The sequence below is a fragment of the Macrobrachium nipponense genome, chromosome 11, assembly GCF_015104395.2.
Source record: "Macrobrachium nipponense isolate FS-2020 chromosome 11, ASM1510439v2, whole genome shotgun sequence".
Classification (NCBI taxonomy): domain Eukaryota; kingdom Metazoa; phylum Arthropoda; class Malacostraca; order Decapoda; family Palaemonidae; genus Macrobrachium; species Macrobrachium nipponense.
Genome location: NC_061087.1, coordinates 73,299,497 through 73,313,619, shown reverse-complemented (window position 1 = coordinate 73,313,619; position 14,123 = coordinate 73,299,497). Strand labels below are relative to the sequence as shown.

Genomic DNA, 14,123 nt, shown 5'->3' with positions numbered 1-14,123 from the left:
ATAGGTAAAAGATTTTTAAAGTGTTTACAATGGAACAAGTTGAGAGTGAACGTGAATAAGCGTAAGGTTATGCAGATAAAAGGGAATTAAGTGGATGACGAGATAATGATGAAGTAGATTCTTATAAGTACAGTCAAGTCCAAAAGTCTGTTTGCCCTCTCTGGTCATCATTATAGCAGTACATAGATGGCACTAGTCTCACCACCACCACCAGGGTGAACTCAGAGCGGCTGTTCTTTGCTCTTGCGAGTTGAAATGGGTAGAGTAAAGACAGGAGGAGAAGCCTGGTTTAACATATGATAGTTATATTTTGTCCACTCATGTATGACATATGTAGTGATAATCATTCCACACATTCGAGTGCTTGGTAGTTTGACAGGGTTGATATATACAGTAAATAGATGTAGTCCTTCAAACAATATATAATTAGATTTTCTTGCGCATGTTAAATACGGCATTGTCTGGTAAACTCGATTCTACTTTAAACCTATTGATTTTTACTAAGATTTGTATCAGGAATGTAGTCTTGATGTTCTCCATTCTTGTCATTATTTCTATTATGGTAATTTCTAACACTGTAGCAGCATCGCGCCTATCAGTAGTATATAGTAGTAGTACAGGTAGTAGTAGGAGGAGTAGGCGTCGTAGAATAGAAAGAGAGAGAGAGAGATGAGCGAGAGAGAGAGATGAGAGAGAGACGAGAGAGGGGGGTGGGGGGTGGGGGGGTTGTTGGTTGATGACTATGTGTGCGTGAGTGTGTTCTGTATAAGTTCTTGTCTGTGGAGTGAAGCACTGTGGTCAGACTTCGGCCTATTCAACGTGAAATAGGCCACAGTCTGTTCACCGTCGGATGAAGTAGTTGAATCACCTATTAAAAATTGTTTAAGTTTCTCTTTCGTAGAATTGCGTTGCATAATTATACATATTTTCTATTTCAGACGTCTTATGGGAAAAATTCATTTATATAAAAAAATTTCATAATTGATTATTTTTTCACGTTTTTTCTATTTTGAATATTATTTCAGCTTTGAGGTGTTTTAAGTGATGATATATTTTTATTCTCCATTTTTGACACAGCAACTGTTTTGATCGTTGGGCAAATGCACACCGGTATGGATGGACCAAGTAACCCATTCATTGAAACAATACGAAAATGGCAAAACATACAGGGTATAAATGATGTCTCCATTAGATGAATTATTATTTTTCTAATCACGCTTTCATAAGGAATTTAAATACCATTTAAATATTGGATCATATCTTCACATTTGTGAGAATGAAAAAATTTAAGTAATGTATAAGAGTTACCAGTGATGAATGCAGACTGCTATGCCAGAACTCGAAAGGATGGAATCTAAAAAGGCATGTAAGCAAAACAACATAAATCATAATCATGATCACAATGTTATATAGAAACCATATTTATACATTTAAATAGATATCGTAGTAGGCATAAGAGCAAACCTCCAAGTGTATTATGCATGACTGTTATAAAAGGAAGTTACATGGCAGGTGATTACTTAATACACTTACGTACGTGGACTTCATTGTAGCAGACACCTGTGTTCTTGACGATCTCTCTCTGTCCAGATAAACCTAATACTTTTTTCTGACAAAATAATGAAAAGAATGGAGAGAGTAAAACTCAAATTCGCAGTACAAAGGATAGTATGATAATGGTAAATAAATTAAGTAGAATAGATTTTACTAGACGTTGCCGAATTTAACATGTGACAAGAAAACCTGCATTTCACTTGTTTTACCTAATCCCAAATTAGCGTTTCATTATGTTAGTATTCTATATATATATATATATATATATATATATATATATATATATATATATATATATATATATGTATATACTATATTGTTCAGGATTTTAAGCCAGAACCAAGGAAAGGTAAGACCGCTTTATAACCAGATTCATTCATCCTTGCCTATATGCAAGTTGCCCCTGTGAACTGGAAGCTTCCATTCTCTCTAAAACCCTCTTTGCTCACATTGGCCACTCTGGATTTACTCTCCACAGGCGGCCTTGGATGAGGGCAGAGCCTACCTAAGAGAGATTTTAAAAGAGCGAGGCCGCAGCAGGTCTCTCTCAGAACCTCTCAGAACTTCCTCAGACTCTCTCAAGCCCTACAGACTCCACTTCACCCCTTCTGCTCCCCTGCCTCCTCTGGGGGAACCTACAAGTGTTCTTATACCTCCATAGTGCACAGAAATATCAGCAGATAAGAAGACTACCAAACCCAGGATTTCCAGACAAACACCCTGCCTGATTGTGGGAGAAATTGGGAACCCTTTGGAATAAGGCTTGCATTGAAATAACACATTTTGTGCAAATTCTGATCTCTGTTTCTGGTTCATTTCCCAGCCACGTGTTTTCGGTGGATCAACAATCAACAACCTCATTAGTTCCTGTACCTATATAACTTAATGTAATATAGTTCATCTAAAACTAAAGTCCAGAGCTTATGTAAATTCATCCTTTTCAGTAATATCAGCCTTCTGCCGTACATTTTTTGTTTGTTTGTGATCACTCTTGTTCCTCCAGTCAAGGCCAATTTTTAGAGTGTTAGTCTTCATTTTCGAGGAGGGAACGAGCCGGTCATAACAAAATGGCGACCATTCCAGTCTCCTGTGAAAAGTAATTTTCATTTCCAGTCACAGCGATCGTTAAACTGGTATCACAAAAGAAACAAATTTGAATTCCTTTTAATATTTTTATGAGCAAGTGAAAAACAAGGTTTCTAAATTCCCCACTACAGAAAAAAGGTAAATTTTATTTTCTAGTTATTTGTGTAGAACTAGGTATTCTGTTATGGTGTATAAAATCTGACTACCATTATAGCAATAGGAAGATATTAGAACCATGTGCATGCCGATAGACTAGAGAGAGAGATATTTAACCTTAGCTTCTTTTTTAGGTGCTATTGCATGAAGCATATAGGTATGTCGGGAGTAAATTCAAAACGCTAGGAGTTTAACAAGAATCTCTCTCTCTCTCTCTCTCGCGGTCACTTGCAGGGTCTAGAAAGGATAGGAGAATATAAATTCCTGGTCACGTGTCTAATCGAGCCCTATCCATTGCCCCGTTTATGAACAGAAGAACAAAAGAGTAAGTGAGTAAGAAGAAAAAACAAAGTGTTAGCGTAAATTCATTTAACGTTATAAGGAAAATCTACGGTAAGCGTTTTTTTATTTCTGTGCGAAGAGAAATAAGAAGGGTAAATACTTATTGCTTTTCACAAATGGCACATGGTTTTCTCTTTCCCTAAATTCCCCAAACACGGCCTTGAAAAGCCAGGTGTGATTTCCCACCCCCCCCCCCTTCTGTCTAGCTGACCTGTGTGAAGGCCAAATTCTCCTGGGATTTAAATTGATGGAATTTGAGCGTCTTAGGTTCGCGAGAGATAGCTAGGGTAAAAAGGGTATGTAGGGAGTTATGTGGAGTCAGTAAATACGCAGCGGTGAGAGACTTCTTATTCTGGTTCCTCCTCTTCCCTTCAGTGTTTATGACGCTAGTGTAAAAATACGAATTCTGAGCATAGCTAGGTTGAAAAGGGAAGATATACCAAGGATTTGCATTGGTAAAAAAGGGAAAAATAGAAAATTTTTTTTATTCCCCTTTTCGTCTTCGTCCTCGAGACAATAAAATAAAGACCCCATATATATTTTTATTTTATCAACTGCATGGACCATATTTTTTCACGTTGAGTTTTCCGTGAACGCATGGTACCAAATCCTTTATTCATTGTTATTTTACAATGCAGTTGAACTGGCATTTACAGATCCCATTACAAAGCCGTGCTCATGTTAAAGTTTCCGCGTTTACGAAGTTCATTTGCTACACCACGACTTCTCACATTGAGTTTTCCGTGAATTCGTGGTAAGATTCCTTTTTTTATTTACAAACCAGTACTCATGTTGAGGTTTCCACATTTACGAAGTCCATTTGCAACACCACGACTTTTCATGTTGAGTTTTCTGTGAATTCGTGGCAAGATTCCTTTTCTTTATTTGTTATTTACAAACCAGTAATCATGTTGAGGTTTCCGCAATTACAAAATTCATTTGCTCGACCATGACTTTTCATGTTGAGTTTTCCTTGAATTCGTGACAAGAATATTTTTTCTTTCTGTTTTATTTACAAGCCAGTACTCGTGTTGAGGTTTCCGCGTTTATGAAATTTATTGCTAAATCCATTATCCGTGTTGAGGCTTCTGCCGAACTGTAAATTACAGAGATTTTACGGCGTGAGTTTTCGGCCGTGCTGCGGGCCAGTAGTAACTGTACTTACAGGGATTTTACGGTCATCTTGCTAAGTATTGGCATTGAGTATTCCGCATACCCCTGGCGACATTTGCAGTTTTGTGACTGCCTTCCATCCTATTATTCTCAGGCTAGAATACTAGCATTTTACCGCTTAGAAGATTGTCAGTAATGCAGCACTGGAGGAGGCTAAGGCCTTCACAGAAGCCGGAAGGGCCATGGGGCTGGAGAGCGCAAAACTTATAAATTGGGTAAATGATAAGCTGAAGGAAGCAGCCCAAGAGAGAGCAACTGAAAGGAAGAATGAGAGAGAAGCACAACAGAGAAGAGAAGCAGCTGAAAGAGCATTCCAAGCAGCCGAGAAGGAGAAAGAAAGAGAAGCCCAGGAGAAAAGAGAAGCTGCAGAAAGAGCCCATCAACTAGCTATGGCAGTTCAGAGTGCCACTCTGGCACCCACGAGTACCACGCTCCCTGCGCCACCTCCTTCACACTCTCACCTCCACAGCATGGGCACCCTTATTAGGACTTGGGACTATAATGAACCCGACACCTGCCTCGATCATGTCAAGCAGGTGTTCGAGAACTTCACTCCAACCCCTCAGGAAGTGTCCCTCCTCCTTGGCAAGCATCTTGCTGGCAAAGGGTTGACTGCATTCGAGGCTCTTCCCCTGAATGAGCGACAAGTCCTCACCCTTGTCCAAGAGGCAATCCTTGGGGCTTATGAGTTAACCCCAGACTGATGGAGGCCGAAATGGGGGACCATGCCCAAGAAGGCTAAACCATACATGGACAGAGTGGGTAGCCAAGAAGACACCAGCACTCCATAGGTGGACAAAGGCCTCCAACACAACATCTGTTGAAGAGGTCTTAAAACTCTTTCAATTAGAGGACTTCCGGTCTTACGCTCCCCCTGATCTTGCCACCCAAGTCACTTGGTGGATAAGGCCCCTAAAACTATTTTGGAGTGCTGTAAATGGGCAGATGCCTATGACACCCACCATCCGCTGCAGAGTTCTTTAAAGAATAAAATATGCCCTGCTCTCCCTCTCACTCCTGCTGCCACCTCTCAGCCTACCCAGCACCCCAATAATCCTCCCCAGAAACCTGTTTGTGTTGTAATAAACAAGGGCACACCACAGAGCACTGCCTCTCAAAGGTGGCTCTTCCTCAGCAAGCTGCCACTACTCATTAGAATGGAACTCCCATCCTCATAATAATAAGAATAACAACCATTGGAACAGAAACAACAGGCCCAGGCCTGATTTTAGCAAGAGTTTCTGAGACTCACACAAAGTACATGAGCATACTGCTGCCTGGGCGAAATGCCCCAAGAAAGCTCCTGTTTCTGCCATTGCTATGGCAGTGACGAATCCTTCAGCTCTAGGTCCTCCTTCCCAGGGTCCCATATTTGTTGCACCTCCTAGAGGTGTCACTATCCTGCCCACCAGGTCTGAGCTTTCGACAACACTGGTGCGCAGATATCCATCCTTTGAGAGGATAAAATTCCTTATGGAGCTCAGGTTGATAGGCATCAATTCATCACAATAGAGAGCCTCAACCATACCAAGATGTTCTTGCCTTCTGTCCGGTTGAGAGTCACATGACCTCACAGCTCTAGGATATGTACCATGGCAGTAGCAACCTATATACCAGGAGGTTATGATGTCCTGCTAGGACAAGATTTTAAGTCTCCTACCTTTGTACCATATCAGGGTCCCCGCCCTTACATAGCTCCAGACCTGTTCCACGGGCCTCCAAGAACTATCTCTGCACAGTCAGTGCCACTTGAAGGTGCCAGACAGTGCCAGGCTCTGTCCCTCATAGACGTTGAGCCACATTCGAATCCTCTCACTTGGCCAGGAACGGCCCCAGTGCCAGTGCCAAGGCAAGACTTGAGTTTCCCTTCTCCAGCTCCAAGTCCCGGTCACTTTCCCTCGCTGGCTTGGCCCCACTACATGCCGGCAGTCTAGGAAGAACCAATTCCAATAGGTATTCTCCTGGGCACCCATGACCACAATGGACACTCCACCAACAGTGAAGCCTCGCAAACCGCCCTCAAGTCTGTCATCCCAACGGGTAAGTCCACCCTGAATACTGTTACCTCATCCACTCCCCCTCCGTCAGCAGCTAACTGGTCCCGGAGCAATAACTCTGCCGAAATCCTATTTGGCCGAAGAACTCAGGGAACCGAGGCACACAGTATTAAGCACAGGAGCTGATGCCCCTCTGGCATCTCAAAGGGCTTGTCTTTCATAGCCCCCCACCGCATCATCAAACCGACCTTGGAGAGGTTGAAGGAAGAAGGGAAATGGGCGTTGAGGTTTTCAGAAAAAATATGAGTCAATAGTCTCTCTGTACTAATGCATAGCACAGTGCCACCCTCTTATAGAGAATTCTGAACCTTTCCATCCAGAGGAAAGTGCCAGATTCTGCTACTTCTACTTACTTCTTATCCTTTTGTAACTTTCTATTTTTTGTACTGTCTTTATCTTCTCTTCCATAGTTTCCTTTACTCTTCATTATCGTCTTTAGACATTTATTCCCATTGCATGCTCTGCTTAGGCAGAGCCACACCCGCCAGCTATTCTGGCCTTTTAAATTAGTACTTCGTCATGAACTACTATAATAAAAGTGCCACAATTGACACAGTGCCCTATTCTAGGTACTTAGCATTCCATTCGACTAGGAAAAATTTTAGCCAGCAAAAATTGCTATAGCTTTAGAGATATTTTCAAAGCCTGGCTCGTTTATACAGTGTTTTGATATAATTGCTGATTTAATATTATTTCCAAGTCTCTAAATTTTGTGCAATTGCCAATGTCTCTGGTGAGACTTACAGTCTGTGTAATTTTATTTCCTCTCTATGGAGAATTACTTCATTAATTCTATCCTTGTTAGTTTGCATTAATGTTTCCTATGATGCAATTAACATTGTTAGGTGTCTTTATGGCACAAGACAAAGTCACTTAATGAAATTGGAGGGCTAATAACACACCTTCAAAAGCGACATATCGCCCCATCAGGGCAAACTAATAGTATGTGTTGCCTCAAACAATTAAGCTGGCAGCATTATACGTGATAGAATTAAGTATATCATTAACCCTGTACCTAAATTTTATCTAATCATTATTTGCCGTTCATTTTAATAGTCATTCTCAGTGTGACCATTATATTTTTAGAGTAATCGAATTTGTTTTTCTTTATTGCAATATATTAAGTTGCTAGTCTTTTAGCCACATCACACTATTCTCTAATATTCTTGATTAGTAACTTACAAGAATTAAATTATATTAAATTCTCTTCCTGTCAAGTAAACCTTCATGAATATTATCATCGGCAGAGCTTTAATCTCGTTTATATTATAAGCTATCTCAAGGGATTATGGAAGGCTCAGTCATTTATATTTGTCATTTGTCCTTGTTTCTGGCTTGTCTTGTCCATTCCAACCTGTCTAGGGTTGAAATGTCCTTTAGAATGGGGAGGTGTTCAGGATTTTAAGACAGCACCAAGGAAAGGTAAGACCTCTTTATAACCAGATTCATTCATCCTTGCCTATATGCAAGTTTCCCCTGTGATCTGGAAGCTTCCATTCTCTCTAAAACCCTCTTTGCTCACATTGGCTGCTCTAGATTTACTCTCCACAGCCAAATGTTTCCAGTGGATCAACAATCAACAACCTCATTAGTTCCTGGACCTACATAACCTAATGTAAAAATACATAGTTGATCTGAAACTAAAGTCCAGAGTTTATATAAATTCTCCTTTTCAGTAATATCGGCTTCTGCCGAACATTTTTGTTTGTTTGTTTGTGATCACTCTCGTCCCTCCAGTCAAGGCTATTTTTAAGAGTGTTAGACTACAATTTCAAGGAGAGAACGAGGCAGGTCATAACAATATATATATATATAATATATATATAGATATATATATATACATTTATATATTTATATACTTCTAATTAATTATGCATTGTTTGAAGGACTTCATTTATTTACTGTATATATCAACCCTGTGAATCTATCCAAGCATCAGAAATGTGTGGAATGATTATCATTCCATGTGTCATACAGGAGTGGACAAAATATAATTATGGTATATTAAACCAGGCTTCTCCTCTTCTCTTTACTCTACCCATTTCAACTGGGAAGAGCAAAGAACGACCACTCTAAGTTCACCTTGGTGTAGCGAGACTAGCACTATCTATGTACAATTAAAATGATGACCAGAGAGTGTCAACGGACTTTTGGATTTGACTGTACATAGAAGAAAGTAATTGAATTATGGTAGGATGAGCGATGAGGTGAGTCAAAAATAAGGTGAATTAAGAATGGAAACAGAATGGAAGTGAAAATTAAAATGTACTAAAAAATGATAGTGGAACGCATTGTAATAAATTGTTTATGCAGTATTTGAGGGTAAGAAGAACTGAAAATTTGAGGAATATGGAGATATAGAGCAGTGCTAAAAGGGTTAGTGTGGATGGAAGGATGGGTCAGAGCTTTTTGAGATGATTTGGTTATTTGAATAGTTTAGGGAATGTTTAGTTTGGTGCAAAGAGTATGCAGTCAGGAAGTGGTAGGAGGAAGGAAAGAAAAGCCTAGAAAGGGATGATTAGAGGACTTCAAAAGAGGTACAGGATAATAGGGGCTTCAGTATCCGTGAAACGAGAGAATGCTTGAAAAATAGAGCTGAAAGTTTAGTGTGTGGAGGGGAATTAGATGAGTTACAGGTGAACCTTTTGAGTAAGTGTAGGTAGCAGCTAATGTTGTGGAAGGCTGTAGTACAAGGGATAATGTCTGTTAGAGGAAACGGTTCAACTATATATATATATATATATCTATATATATATATATAGATATATATAAATATGTATATATATATATATATGTATATTTATATATATAATATGTATATATATATATATATATATATATATATATATATATATATATATATATATATATATATATATATATATATATATGTGTGTGTGTGTGTGTGTGTGTGTGTGTGTGTGAGTATGCAAATATAAAAATTATGACTGATGCAACAGCATTCTGGACTAAGAGACCTATATCTGGTTGTCATGGCATCGCTCATAGGATAGCAACCACCTCTCATTCTTCAGCTAAAGTAAAGCAACGAGAAGGAACGACGGTCTTAATACTAATGAAATGGCTGTCATAAACGGTGCGACTTAAATTCTCAGACGGTCATTAAAAGGGCTTGCCAAATTTGGTCTCCGAAATGGCCAACTTCATCAACATTTACCATTTGATTTAGTGCCTCGTTTATCAGAGAGAATGTATTAGATTACTTTGACCAAAGTTTGCTTGGGGCATTTTAAGATTTAATATATTTATGTTGACTTTATTCCTAAAACGTATGACTTTATTTCGATTTTAATCAACGATAATTTCCTGGTAAATATAATTATTTCGTAGAAAACATATATCTTCAATGCCCTTTTTGGCTGTGGCGTAACAAACAGAATATTCATGAGGCTGCTTTTAAATGACTAACAGTAACATCAACTCTGAAATGACAGAAAGCCATTGGTCAAAGGGTGGTTCAAATTACTGTTGTCTTACACATGGATATGCAGATGCTATGAACGCTCGATCACAGGCGCTGAAATTCCTTTAATACTGACACCTTCCCATTTAACCTTACGCTAGTCACATCAGGTTTTTTGACACGTCAAAAACTTTTAAGTGCTCGTAATTTCTATTTGGTAACTTGTTTCTTTTGCTCCCTCCTGTCACTTCCTGAGTGAGTGAGGGTGTATTATAAGCAAGGTCTATATTGTAAGAGATATGGCGTGCTTGTAGCTCGGCTTTCGTAGGAGACAGACATCGCCTTTCCTTCCTGCGGTGTCCAGTCACCTCAGCTGACTAACCAATGTATGTTTTCATGATTTATATAATTTTTTCTTCTTTTCCATGGGGAATGGAAATGTGTAGATATATGTAAGTGGATAATATGTATCAGTAATATAAAAACGCAATGAATTGCTGTTCTTGAGTATTTTAGTACTTTGTTATGTATTTATCATTAGTGTTACTATATTTAATCTATATATATATATATATATATATATATAATATTATATATGATATATATATATCTAATAAAAGGAGCCCATAAAAACACCAAAATAGAGAAAAGATACTATATTTCAGAGACTGCTGTCTCCCTCTTCAGGTAGATGAATGAGAAAAGTTTACAGAAAAGGTGGTATTTATACAAGAGGTCCATCCACAAACAAGCCATTTTAAGTCACCCCCGCTGATAATCTTCCTCTAATCTTCTTAAGGGTTGGTTGAATGAAGACGTTGTCGATCGTGTCCGAAATCCATCCTCCTTTTGAGATGTTTCATTACTGCCTCTCTTTTTATTAAGGCCGATTCCATCATTTGACTCTTGTACCGGCAGTTGCTGCTATAAATTACACGTGACAAATACCAGTTTATTCTATGGTTATGTTCATTTATATGGTTGAAAATAGCCGAGTTCTGTTGTCCATACCTAACTGACCGTTTGTGTTGTATTAATCTCTGGGGAAGGGATTTACTTGTAAATCCGATGTAAGATTGGTCACAGTCCTGGCATGGGATTTCGTATACCCCAGAGTCCTTTGGAGATGTCTTTTGTTGGACGTTAATCAGGGATTTGGCTAAGGTGTTTGGGTAAGTAAATACAAAAGGGTTCGATTTTCCGAGGGGGTTGGTTATTCTCTTAATCGTGTCCAGGTGGGGAATTATTATTTTATTGTTGGGTGTATCTCTGGTCTTGTCTTTAGGGGGTCGGTAGAAAATTACGTTAGCTTTGTGAATTGCTTTCCTCAATTATATGGTCAGGATATTTTAAAGACGAAAGTTGCTTGCGAATTAGTTCAAATTCTTTTTCCAGGAATTCTGGGGAACAAATTCGTAAGGCTCTTAAGAACAAGTTACTAGCTACACCTATTTTGATAGAAATGTCATGATAGCTAAAGTAGTGAATGTATGAAAGTGAGAACGTTGGTTTTCTGTATATGGTAAATTTGTATTCAACATTTAGTTTTAAATTTAGGCTTATCCTTTGCCCTTATGCCAGACCGCAAAAACAACCTAGACTTCATAGTGGCTTTTGATAAATTCATATCTGACAAAAACTACAACCGTGAAGAGATATGTTTACAAAAGGAGTGTTACTAAATGCTTTAACTGACTTACATAAGAAATATCCTGTTCCCCGCAGATTCATGATAGCCATCCACTCGCTAAAAAAGTTAGATGTTATAATAAGTAGATCCGACAAAGACGGCAAAATCGTAATAATGGACAAAGACTTCTACCTTGACAAAATCAACCAGCTCCTTAGCGACACAAACAAACACTACGAAAAACTGAACGAAAAATCCCCTCCAAAACGTTCCCACAGAATTTTTTCGGAAAGTAAGATTAATTGGCAAAGACAAAAAGAGTATTGAACTATTAGAGAAATTTAAAGTAATTAATCCTAAATTACCCTATTTTTATGGCCTTCCCAAAACTCACAAAGACAATCTTCCGTTCCATTCAGACCCATCGTTTCATGTGCCGGTGCTTTCAATTACAAAATTTCTAAATGGTTAGCTGGCCTCCTTTCCCCTTTTTTTTAGGAGGCACTTTTTCTCCCAGTCACATTAAACATTCGGAAGATTTTTGTCACAAATTCAGAGAAGACATATACCACTTCACAACATAAAACTTTTAAGCCTTGATGTAGATTCCCTGTTCACTAAAGTACCAGTACAGGACGTTCTTCAGTTTTTTAAGGGGGGTAAAATTATCCCCCTATTCAGATCATTTCCCATTGGCGCTTGACAAAATAATAAAGCTAGTTGAATTATGTGCATCTAATACGTATTTTCATTCGGGGAATCATTCTACAAGCAAAAATTCGGGTGTAGTATGGGTAGTCCTTTAAGTCCTGTTCTAGCCAATCTGTACATGGAATACTTTGAAACTACAGTATAAATGCAATAAAACCCAAAAACATGCTGTGGATGAGATACGTGGATGATATCCTAACATTTTGGGATAATAGGTGGGGCAATTTCAATGAATTCCTCTCGAAATTAAACACAATTTAGTGCCCAGCATCAAATTTAAAGTTGAATGGGAAACAGACAACAAAATTCCTTTTCTTGATGTTTTAATAATCAGAGATACGACAGAATACAAATTTACCATATACAGAAAACCAACGTTCTCACTTTCATACTTCACTACTTTAGCTATCATGACATTTCTATCAAAATAGGTGTAGCTAGTAACTTGTTCTTAAGAGCCTTACGAATTTGTTCCCCAGAATTCCTGGAAAAAGAATTTGAACTAATTCGCAAGCAACTTTCGTCTTTAAAATATCCTGACCATATAATTGAGAAAGCAATTCACAAAGCTAACGTAATTTTCTACCGACCCCCTAAAGACAAGACCAGAGTACACCCAACAATAAATAATAATTCCCCACCTGGACACGATTAAGAGAATAACCAACCCCTTGGAAAATCGAACCCTTTTGTATTTACTTACCCAAACACCTTGAGCCAAACATCCCTGAATTAACGTCCAACAAAAGACATCTCCAAAGGACTCTGGGGTATACGAAATCCCATGCCAGGACTGTGACCAATCTTACATCGGATTTACAAGTAAATCCCTTCCCAGAGATTAATACAACACAAACAGTCAGTTAGGTATGGACAACAGAACTCAGCTATTTTCAACCATATAAATGAACATACCTAGAATAACTGGAATTTGTCACGTGTAATTTATAGCAGCACTGCCGGTACAAGAGTCAAATGATGGAATCGGCCTTAATAAAAGAGAGGCAGGTAATGAACATCTCAAAAGGAGGATGGATTTCGGACACGATCGACAACGTCTTCATTCAACCAACCCTTAAGAAGATTAGAGGAAGATTATCAGCGGGGTGACTTAAAATGGCTTGTTTGTGGATGGACCTCTTGGTATAAATAACCACCTTTTCTGTAAACTTTTCTCATTCATCTACCTGAAGAGGGAGACAGCAGTCTCTGAAATATAGTATTTTTTCTCTATTTTGGTGTTTTTATGGGCTCCTTTTATTAGATGGAACTCTGTTGTTGACACGTTTTTACCAGTCATATATCCTATATATATATATATATATATATATATATATATATATATATATATATATATATATATGTAGGTATGTGTGTGTATACAATATATTATGTCAAAAATTTCTGTTTTGCAGGTGCTTGATGGATAAAGATGAACAGACGAGCGAGTCTAAAATGGTTGGAGGAGATGGAAGTGAGCAGCTAGTTCAGAAGACGAAGAGAGTGTGGATGGGATGTTTCCCGCCTCCAACAGTAAAGGTAAAGAAGATTACCTAGAGGGGATGAGCATCTTCCTGATTTTGACTGTTATACAGCAGACGAAGTTGGTCTACTAGTGAGAGTGCCTGATATGTTATTTTTTTTTTTTCATGTTAATTGTCGTCTTATAATATAATATATATATATATATATATATACGTATATATATATATATATATATATATATATATATTATATATATATATAAATACTTGTTATTAATTCACGTGGCTCGCCAAATCTAACTCAAAAGTATCTAATGTCAAAAAATGTCCAAGCTAACACGCATTGCTAATTGGATGAAGTTCGAATAAGGTTGTTTAAATTAAGACAACTTAGAAAATATTAAGAGACTCTTGAAAACAAAAATGTAATGGTATAAAGCATTGTAGTTGGGGTGGAAGGGGATGGAATGTGTCAAATCTCCAGTTAGCAATGTGTTATTTTGGAC

At 38.1% G+C, this 14,123-nt stretch overlaps 1 pseudogene; it reads right to left on the bottom strand.

Annotated features, from left to right (window-relative positions):
• LOC135206583 (uncharacterized) overlaps positions 1-14,123 on the bottom strand; it is a 302,401-nt pseudogene that overhangs the window by 17,006 nt on the left and 271,272 nt on the right.